Source organism: Bactrocera neohumeralis, unplaced genomic scaffold (assembly GCF_024586455.1).
Source record: "Bactrocera neohumeralis isolate Rockhampton unplaced genomic scaffold, APGP_CSIRO_Bneo_wtdbg2-racon-allhic-juicebox.fasta_v2 cluster09, whole genome shotgun sequence".
Classification (NCBI taxonomy): domain Eukaryota; kingdom Metazoa; phylum Arthropoda; class Insecta; order Diptera; family Tephritidae; genus Bactrocera; species Bactrocera neohumeralis.
Genome location: NW_026089622.1, coordinates 15,840,152 through 15,850,636, shown reverse-complemented (window position 1 = coordinate 15,850,636; position 10,485 = coordinate 15,840,152). Strand labels below are relative to the sequence as shown.

General features: G+C 38.9%; 1 long non-coding RNA gene across 1 annotated transcript; it reads right to left on the bottom strand.

Moving 5' to 3' along the window:
- Positions 1 to 8,060: 8,060 nt before the first annotated feature.
- On the bottom strand, positions 8,061 to 8,537 carry LOC126764461 (uncharacterized). The gene is made up of 3 exons (XR_007667989.1): positions 8,404 to 8,537; positions 8,284 to 8,315; positions 8,061 to 8,229 (listed from the first exon to the last, which is right to left on the bottom strand). It is a non-coding gene; the product is annotated as an uncharacterized LOC126764461 (long non-coding RNA).
- Between the last annotated feature and the right edge of the window lie 1,948 nt (positions 8,538 to 10,485).

Sequence of the window (10,485 nt, the reverse complement as noted above, 5' to 3'; positions counted from 1 at the left end):
GCATTAAAAAGAAATATTTTAAGAGAAATGGAAACAAAGTACATTCCTAATTTAAGTATTTCTCACTATACGGCTTGCTTTTTGTATCCACCTACCAATTCTTGTCTAGACGAAAGTAAATTAAATGAAGTTAAAGAGTTTTGTGTCTCCGAAATAATGAAATCTGTTTCGTCGTCCGATAGTCCAACTAATTTTGCAATCCATAATGAATCACCACAGGATTTCCAATTATTTTTCTCATCTTTTATGACCTCAATTCAACCGTCCATGGCAGAAAGTATATCTGATGAAATAAATCGTTATAGTTATCTAAAAATAGGACTTGATGTTAATTTTAATGTTATGCAGTGGTGGGAAAGTCATAATTCAGAATACCCTCGGTTATATAAGTTTGCCCAAAAAATGTTGGCTATACCTGCAAGCAGTGCCGCTTCAGAACGAGTTTTTTCTGCCTAAGGTAATATAATAACTGAGAAACGTAACCGTATTGGGCCAAAAACTGTGAATAATTTGCTTTTTTTGAATTCAGTGTACAAATATGAGTAGAAATACAGCTTTATTAACAATTACAATAATTTATAAGAACAACAATATATATACATATATAATATACATATATAAAATTAATATATATATTATATATCTTTAAATAATAAAATATGGAACATGAAGTATTACATTTATTTTTTTTTTTTAAAGGCTGAATTTTGTAATTATTTTTTTTTTAACATTATCATTAATACTCTCACTCTGTTAATATATACATATGTTTAAGCACTATCAAATAAAATTAAAAACAATAAACAATAAAATCAAAAAGCTCTGCGTATATTCATAACACTCATACTGATTCAATGCTTTTGTGAATGCTATGAGCTTACAGAAAAAGCAACCAATGATATGCATTTTGTAACAAACCACTCGCTGAGGTGAATCATGCAATGTCAGCTTTCGTTTAGTTTATGCCTAGTGCTAACTCAGTCTTCATTTTTATAAAATACTAAATATGTCATTTGAATGGTATTCATGCACATCTCTGATGCGTATATATACATATACTCGTAGTATATGCATACGTGTCTCATATAAGCATAGGCGTGTTGCAATATGTATACAAGTATATTCATGTTCAATATATTTGAATATAGATAACTAATAATCATAATTCATTTTCTCATGTCAGATTTTCACCGTTATTTTGAATGTTTCGCAACTTGGATTATTATATGGCCGAAAGACATCTAATACCATGTTCAGACCAAAAATCTAAAAGATTAGATTACATTTAAGCATTTCATAACCCAACAGTGTTCTCACTGCCGTTAGAAAGATCAAAAACAGCTGTTATTGTCATTCAAGAATTCACATCGCTTAATATTTATCAAAAGGAAAGATTGTCATATAGTATTTTCAAATAAAAGCCGTCTTTTTTTAATATTTTCCATTTAATAGAAATAATGGATGCATTTTTTCATTTGTTAAGTCGATTTTCAGGTGAAATTAGATTCATTTAAAAAAAAAAATTGTTTGTTGACATTTTTCCCCCTTTGTAGTGTCTAAATCAGCTGTGATAATGCAACAGATTTCCAGTGCTGACAAGTAGAGTGCGCAAAATCAGAGTCGCACAGAGAGATTTAGCGTGGATCAGTTTGAAATCATTTCAATGAAGTGATTTGGAACTGTCATTTTTGTATGGCGAAATCTTGATAAATTTTTAAGATTAGTGGGATAATCCATTCAACAGCCGAAATCGTGTGATTAAGTGTCGGTATGAACATGGTATAATTTGGTGGATGTTTATGGTGAGCATGCAGCACCTGAACTTGCGGGCTAAAATTGGTGTGCACGATTTAGAAGTTGTAATGTTGACTTAATAGATTAAGAATGTTCTGGGCGGCCTTACTCGATAAAGATTACTACAAACATAAGAAACCCTAACAGAATCTTTGAGAGTCACCCAAACAGCCATATCAAAATGCTTAATGCTGTTTAAACGCAATATAAATAACAGAGTTTTGCGTGTTTGTGACTGGTGATGAAGCAGTCCGTGAACTCCGTGCGGCGATGGAACATACACTACAGTGGTCGCGACAATTTACACGACTTTCTAGAGCGTTGCGAGGAACTCGCCGAATGCTACTCTATAGCAAATAACCAGCTTCTTGCTACTATGCCGGAAATTTTGCAGGACAAAGCGCTGCAATGGTTTCGTGTAAAACGCCACGCCATTAACACGTGGGACGACTTTCGTTACGAGACTGAACGGTTCTTTTACCGAAACGTCACCTCGCACATCTGGAAGAAACCATCCATCAGCGCAAGCAATTTCCCAGAGAGAAGGCAAAGGATTATGTGCTGGCTATCCAAACGCTTATTCGCCAACACCCGAAACTTCGCGATGAAGATCACACCGAGCGTATATACGACGGTCTAAGGGTGGAATATCGCTTATATGTCCGTCGGAGCGATTTCAACAGCGTAGACGAACTACTCGAATTAACGGAAGACTACGAATTGTTAAGAAGCGAGGAGGCCAGGCAAGCAAGAAACACCAATCACTGTTTGACGGCGGTAAGTACTAAGTATTGCTGCGAGAAAGTTTGTTGGCGATGTAAGCAGCCGGTACACCGAAGGCAGCAATGTCGCAACCAGCAGCGAATATTTTGCTCTCGCTGTGGACGCGACGGAATCATGTCTCGAGACTGCAATTGTCCTACACATGCGACGATGCGAGCTACTCCGTCCAAAACCAGTACAATAGCACTCAACGCAACGATTCCGTACCCAGAAGGGAAACAAGATGGCCGTTATTATTTGCTCATTACTGTCGCAGGCATGCAGATAGAAGCTCTGGGGGACACCGGAGCCACGCTCACATATATCGGTAAAGAACTTCAACGTCATCTAGATAAACACCAAATTAAAGCCAGACGCCAGACCCGTCGCATTCAGCTAGCTAACCAGACGTATATACCTAGCACGAAAATGTATCCTGTTACAATAGAGCTGGGTAACAAGTCTATGCGACTACTTGTATCAGCTCTACCGACGCTTTCGGAACATGTCATCTTAAGCATGGATTTCTTAATGAAGCGAGACCTGACTATCACCATCGATGGCCAACCTCTAACCGCTACACGCCTAAGCACACCGGCACCCACCGATCATCTTGCTATGCTAGCCGAGAGGCAACTTAACGCAGCAAGCATACCAGACGCATACCCACTTCCCCAGATAAACACGATCCTAGACCGTTTGCTCATCTCTTTCCAGATAAACGAAATGAAACACGTAGTCAGCGGAATGCCACACGCATCGGGCCGCCATACCAAGCGCCAACCACAACCATCAGATGAGCCTCAAAAGCCACAACCACCACCGGAAGCACGACTGCCGAAGCCAGCATTAATAAGCAACTTGTAAGGAATGCGCACGAGACACCAGCAACAACAGCGACTGCCGGGGTAAACGCATGGTCGAACGACGATGGGGCGTCTGCCCCAGCAATTGACAAGACCAACGTCGAGACGACGCCGCCTCACCCAAAAGCGACGCCAACCCCGATGACGACCCGGCCTCCAACTGCCGAGATCAGCGCACAACCGGCCACGCCTGACACATCGCACCAAGAAGTGACACCGGTGACCGAAATCCCAGGGTTCCTGGAAGGGCTGGTAATGACACGACAGCACCTTATCAAGCGCTCCAAGCGAACGCTATTTTTTCGGGGCCGACGTCTAGCCCTACAGAAGCTAAAAGGCGACCGGGTTCTGGTGCGATACGGCGAGGACAGATGCGTGCTTCATTTATACGAGTCACACCTCAGAGCAGCCGTTATAATTAAGTCATTAGCTTTAATTACTATAGTTATTCATGCATTTATACGATTACATTAAATGGGTGTCACTAGTTGTGAGCTATAAGACCTAAGACGCCTTGTACTATAGGTTAAGAAATACTATTAAATAAAAGTTTCCACACCCGCTCCCCGTTCACGGCACACGCCAACTAGGCCAGCCAGCCAGCCAACCTCCAGCCGAACCATCGTGGGAGATCGAAACCGCTCCTTCCACCGGCCGCCAGCGAAGTATCATTGTCCGAAGTGAGGGGGGGACTGTAACGTGGCTTTTACCACCTTACAATAATTTACGTCAACTTCGCTCCACAGTACATCATGTACCCTCACCATACCACCATACGTACTAAACTTCACCGCATTGACTACGCACACAACTTACCTCACTACGATGATGAAAGCTGCTAGAGCTTTCCACCATACGTACTAACGCACCGTACGCATACAACTCACCGCGATGCTGCTATAAAAGCAAGCACTTTACACCAAATGCGATCATTTGCTCCAGCTCGCCAAACCGGACGGTCGCCCAGCATCGCGCAGGAAAATAGCAGTAAGCAGGGGTAAGTGCATACCGTAGAAGTAGATATTTCGCAGGCATTGCGCAGAAAAGGCATCACACTTCGGTGTGATGCCAGTGCTCGCAATGACTGCCATAGAATGGGGTACTTCGCAGGCATTGCGCAGAAAAGGCATCACGCTTCGGTGATGCCAGTGCTCGCAATGACTGCCGTATACCATAGAATGAGGCACTTCGCAGGCATTGCGTAGAAAAGGCATCACGCTTTGGTGATGCCAGTGCTCGCAATGACTCTGCCGTTTTGTTAGGTTAATATCGGTACGCGCAAAGGCTCGACCGTGACTATGAGGGGCACAGCTGCGCTGCTTCGAACAGCGTCAGTACCACTGCTTACGTACCGTAGGGCACCGTTATTAAAAACTAACGTGACTAACAGGCGACACGTAAGTGGAGTACAGTTAGAGTTGATAGCTGGAGGCCAACGAAGACGGTTGGCGATTAATAAAATCTCTCCTACACAGAGGAGCCCGTCGTATACATCACCGTGCCAGTCATAACAAGCGTCAACGCCTGGCTCATAAATTCCGTTCATTTTCATCATCGTGCCAGGTTCAACAAGCGTCAACGCCTGACTCATCAAGCCCGTTCATTGTCATCACCGTGCCAGTCGCAACAAGCGTCAACGCCTGGCTCATAAATTGCGTTCATTTTCATCATCGTGCCAGGTTCAACAAGCGTCAACGCCTGACTCATAAATTCCGTTCATTTTCATCATCGTGCCAGGTTCAACAAGCGTCAACGCCGGACTCATCGATCCCGTTCATTTTCATCACCGTGCCAGTCGCAACAAGCGTCAACGCCTGGCTCATCAATCCCGTTCGTTTTCATCACGCTGGTCTGGCTGTCCGCATAAGGAGTGGGGGTGTGGATATAACTTTACGAGGATTAAACTCGTCTCTTTTTTGCTAAGGGTTCGTGGGTCCCAAGGCTGACCCTGGAGCGGCTGAGCATACCTCAGCTATGGACGAAACCCCATTACAATTTGTAATAAAAAATTAATTCTATTAAGCATCAAATTACAAAACGTTTCATGAAATATATTTAAATTTCGCATTTTCTTTGATTTTCATTGTTTTAAATTTTTATTAGCGATCTTGAACGGGGGCAACAAATTCCTCCGTTCACATATATTTTTGGTATAATTTCAATCTGGCCGTTCCAGTCATTCCAATTGCAAAACGTCAAAACCTACCCAATCCAGTCAACTGTCAAAGTTCGGTAGGTGAGCGGCTCTCACATTTTCAGTGACAGGAGAGTTGGGGATCTCTTTATCTCTGATCGTAAATCATCATTGAACCAGAGATAGAAAGATAGAAAGATATGGGAGTTCCTTTATCTTAGATAACTTGATACGAGACTCATTGGTTCGAGAGAGAGCTGTCAAAACTCGCATTTTTTACAACATTTGCCCATGATGCCACTGCTGAAAAATATTAGGTTGGGTATTTAATAAATTATACAAAACACTAAATTAAAAACTTTGAAAATGCATACATATATAAATGCCAAAATGCAAAATCATTAATTAATTTACATAAACATTTATTTTGCCAAAATATGTTCATACAGTTCAATGAAATTTCATTTCACACTAAGGCACGATTCCGATTACTTTGGCGGAGGGGTAAAAAAAACCGAATTTCCGTATAAATGGGGTATGTATGGATAGGGGAGCTTCTCCAGAGGAATATCCAAAAATAATGTAAGAATTACTAATATTTTTTAAAATATTCACGATTAAAAGTTCAAAAATTTGCACTAAGAACACATGTTATTTCTCTATGTTTCACAAAATTTTTTCACATTTTTTATTTTATATATTTAAATACACACTCTAAGCTTTGAAATAAGCGTACATTTCACTTTTAGTTTGCTATATTTTACCTAAATTTATTAATTTAAAAATCACTTAACACACTCATCGTTGAAAAGGTTAGATTGTTTACAATTATGAGGAAAACGAGCCTTGCCACATCTTAAACAGTAAATATGTAGGATTTTTAACAATTTTTCTTTGTTTGTTATCGAGTGATTATTTTTTCTATATTAACTATAAAAAAATACTTTCTACATATGTACATATGTATATGTGTAATACGTAATTTATGTGACTGAAGTACTTTCGCGAAGTACTCCTTTCTGCGTTGGCGGTCTTCGGCCGCGCTCTAAAAAAATAACTCTGGCCGAGCGAATACCCGGGGTGACTGAAGGACTTTTGCGTAGTACTCCTTTCTGCGTTGGCGGCCTTCGGTCGCGCTCTAAAAAAATAACTCTGACCTAGCGAAAACCCGGGGTGACTGAAGAGCTTTCGCGTAGTACTCCTTTCTGCGTTAAAAATAAAAAAATATATTGACTTTTTGTTATAAAGTGGTGAAAGTGGTTATATTCTTTGATTATTATGCACTCATATTCAAACAAAATTTAAATTTTCGTTATAAAATTGAGAAATTTTGATTATTATTTCTGTCAGCGATTTCCATTTATTTTTTATGATACATTGGTTTGTATATTAGGTGACGATATATATATGTATATATATATATATATATTATATTTAAAATATGAGTTTGAGTGCATAATAACCAAAAAATATAACTACTTTATATCCAAAACTGAAATTTTGTTTCAATATGAGTGCATGATAACCGTAAAATATAACCACTTTATATTCAAAACTCATATTTTAAATATAATAATATATATATCGTCCCCTAAAATTCAAACCAATGTATCATAAAAAATAAATGGATATCGCTGACAGATATAATAACCAAAAAATATAACTACTTTATATCCAAAACTCATATTTTATATATAATAATATATATATCGTCACCATAAAAAATAAATGGAAATCGCTGACAGATATAATAACCAAAAAATATAACTACTTTATATCGAAAAGTCAAATTTTGTTTCAATATGAGTGGATGATAACCAAAAAATATAACCACTTTATATCCAATATTCAAACAAAATTTAAGTTTTCGTTATAAAATTTATACATTTTGGTTATTATATCTGTCAGCGATTTCAATTTATTTTTTATGATACATTGCTTTGATTTTAGGTGACGATATATATATATTATATTTAAAATATGAGTTTTGGATATAAAATGGATATATTTTACGGTTATCATGCACTCATATTGAAACAAAATTTGAGTTTTCGTACTGTACTGTAACCTTCCCTGCAAGACGGGTAGCTGTTAGCAAACGTGTAAGCGGCTTGTTATTGTTCACTTTTGCATTCGTTAAAATATTTGTTACTTTTGTTCAGTGAGTGGGAAAAAAGTAACACATAGCTATTTGTTGTTCAATGGTTATCTCGCTCTAACCAATGGCAAATATCGCATGCTGCCTTGTTCTAACAGAATACATGCATTTGTTAGCAAATCTCTTCACAGTATGTTACTCGTAACAAATTCTTTTGTTAGCGCATTGCTTACCTATGTGTTATGGATAACAAAAAGTATTTGTTATCCGAATATCTGTTAGTGTTATCATTTTCGTTATCAGTTTGTTACCTATAACATATTAGCATGTTAGCAAGAACAAGCAGTAACAAGATTATCTGTTACCCATTTGTTACTTCTAGCAAATTCAATTCTTTTAAATAGAATTCAGTTTTTTTTATTATTTCGCTTTATTTAATAATAACATCAAAATAATCAAATATTTACTTAAACTAATAGCAAGCTCCACGTAATGCTCGTCCTCCAAGTCACCGGTGATGCGGCTAATTGAATGGTGCGTCTTTGTTATACGCATCCAAACGCTCCAAATGATTTCTGTAATATTAAAAATTTTAATTACACACACGACATTCAATTCACAATACTTACCTTTTTCTCGTTGTTAATCTTTTTCGTTTACTCTATATAAAAGAAATTAATAACATATATAGTATAAATGTATATAAGAAATTAATTATAAAATATCAAATAATGAAATAACGAACTCACCTCTTTAAAAACCAAAATAAACTGCGCTTTTCGTTTTCTTCTTCTTGAAAAATTGGGCATTCGTCTCTCCTATTCTAGCAAGTTAATATTACAATATGTTTAGAATGTCGATAGTTTTTCTCTATCTTACTTACGTATTTACCCATTCAATTAAAAATTCCAGAAACTGTAACAGTGTTAGTGAACAGCTGAAAATGTTTCAATGTGTTTGTGCAATCTGTTACCTCCGTCTTGCAGGGTTACACTTTGTTACGTAACATTAGGGGTATTCCCTTGCTCTTGCAAGATTGCAGATTGCAAAAATACTATACCGAAATATACAAGAGCACGAGAGCACCCATTGCAGAATCTAGTGATATATGAATGGCTAATTCGGTCAATTTGTTGTGAATGACTATTAAGCATGGCTATTGTGAATTTGCGCACCTTCTGCATACATTTTTAGGAAAAAAAACAGTAACAAATCTTTAAAATTTCAATAGAAATAATAAAATCCATTTAAAACTTTTCTTCCTCAACAATTTAACGACGTAATATGTCTTTATGTAAAATGGCAACTACAACAGGGTTGCAATTATATTTTTGCGTGACATTTCACGCAAATATACATAGGTTTTGGTCTGACATATTTTTACAAATATTTTTCTGCGTGTGTTTGTAGTTGTGCCGTTGTAAATCTGCAATTCTTGCACCGTGCACCGGGTTTTGCAAGAGCAAGAGAATACCCCTATTATTATATAATATTACTTATACATATGTCTTCTTCTTCTTAATTGGCGTAGAAACCGCTTAAGCGATTATAGCCGAGTTAACAACAGCGCGCCAGTCGTTTCTTCTTCTCGCTACGTGGCGCCAATTGGATATTCCAAGCGAAGCCAGGTCCTTCTCCACTTGGTCCTTCCAACGGAGTGGAGGTCTTCCTCTTCCTCTGCTTCCCCCGGCGGGTACTGCGTCGAATATTTTCAGAGCTGGAGTGTTTTCGTCCATCCGGACAACATGACCTAGCCAGCGTAGCCGCTGTCTTTTAATTCGCTGAACTATGTCGATGTCGTCGTATATCTCGTACAGCTCATCGTTCCATCGAATGCGGTATTCGCCGTGGCTAACGCGCAAAGGACCATAAATCTTTCTCAGAACTTTTCTCTCGAAAACTCGCAACGTCGACTCATCCGTTGTTGACATCGTCCAAGACTCTGCACCATACAGCAGGACGGGAATTATGAGTGACTTATAGAGTTTGGTTTTTGTTTGTCGAGAGAGGACTTTGCTTCTCAATTGCCTACTCAGTCCGAAGTAGCACCTGTTGGCAAGAGTTATCCTGCGTTGGATTTCTAGGCTGACATTGTTGGTGGTGTTTACGCTGGTTCCAAGATAGACGAAATTATCTACGACTTCAAAGTTATGACTGTCAACAGTGACGTGAGTGCCAAGTCGCGAATGCGACGACTGTTTGTTTGATGACAGGAGATATTTCGTCTTGCCCTCGTTCACTGCCAGACCCATTTTCTGTGCTTCCTTGTCCAGCCTGGAGAAAGCAGAACTAACGGCGCGGGTGTTGAGGCCGATGATATCAATATCATCGGCATACGCTAGTAGCTGTACTCTTATAGAAGATGGTACCTTCTCTGTTTAGTTCTGCGGCTCGAACTATTTTCTCCAAAAGCAGGTTGAAAAAGTCGCACGATAGGGAATCGCCTTGTCTGAAACCTCGTTTGGTATCGAACGGCTCGGAGAGGTCCTTCCCGATCCTGACGGAGCTTTTTCGTGTTGTTCAACGTCAGCTTATACAGCCGTATTAGTTTTGCGGGGATACCAAATTCAGACATCGCGGCATAAAGGCAGCTCCTTTTCGTGCTGTCGAAAGCTGCTTTGAAATCGACGAAGAGGTGGTGTGTGATTCTCCTTTCACGGTCTTTTTCAAGATTTGACGCATGGTGAATATCTGGTCGGTTGTTGATTTTCCAGGTCTGAAGCCACACTGATAAGGTCCAATCAGTTTGTTGACGGTGGGCTTTAATCTTTCACACAATACGCTCGATAGAACCTTATATGCGATGTTGAGGATGCTAATCCACGGTAGTT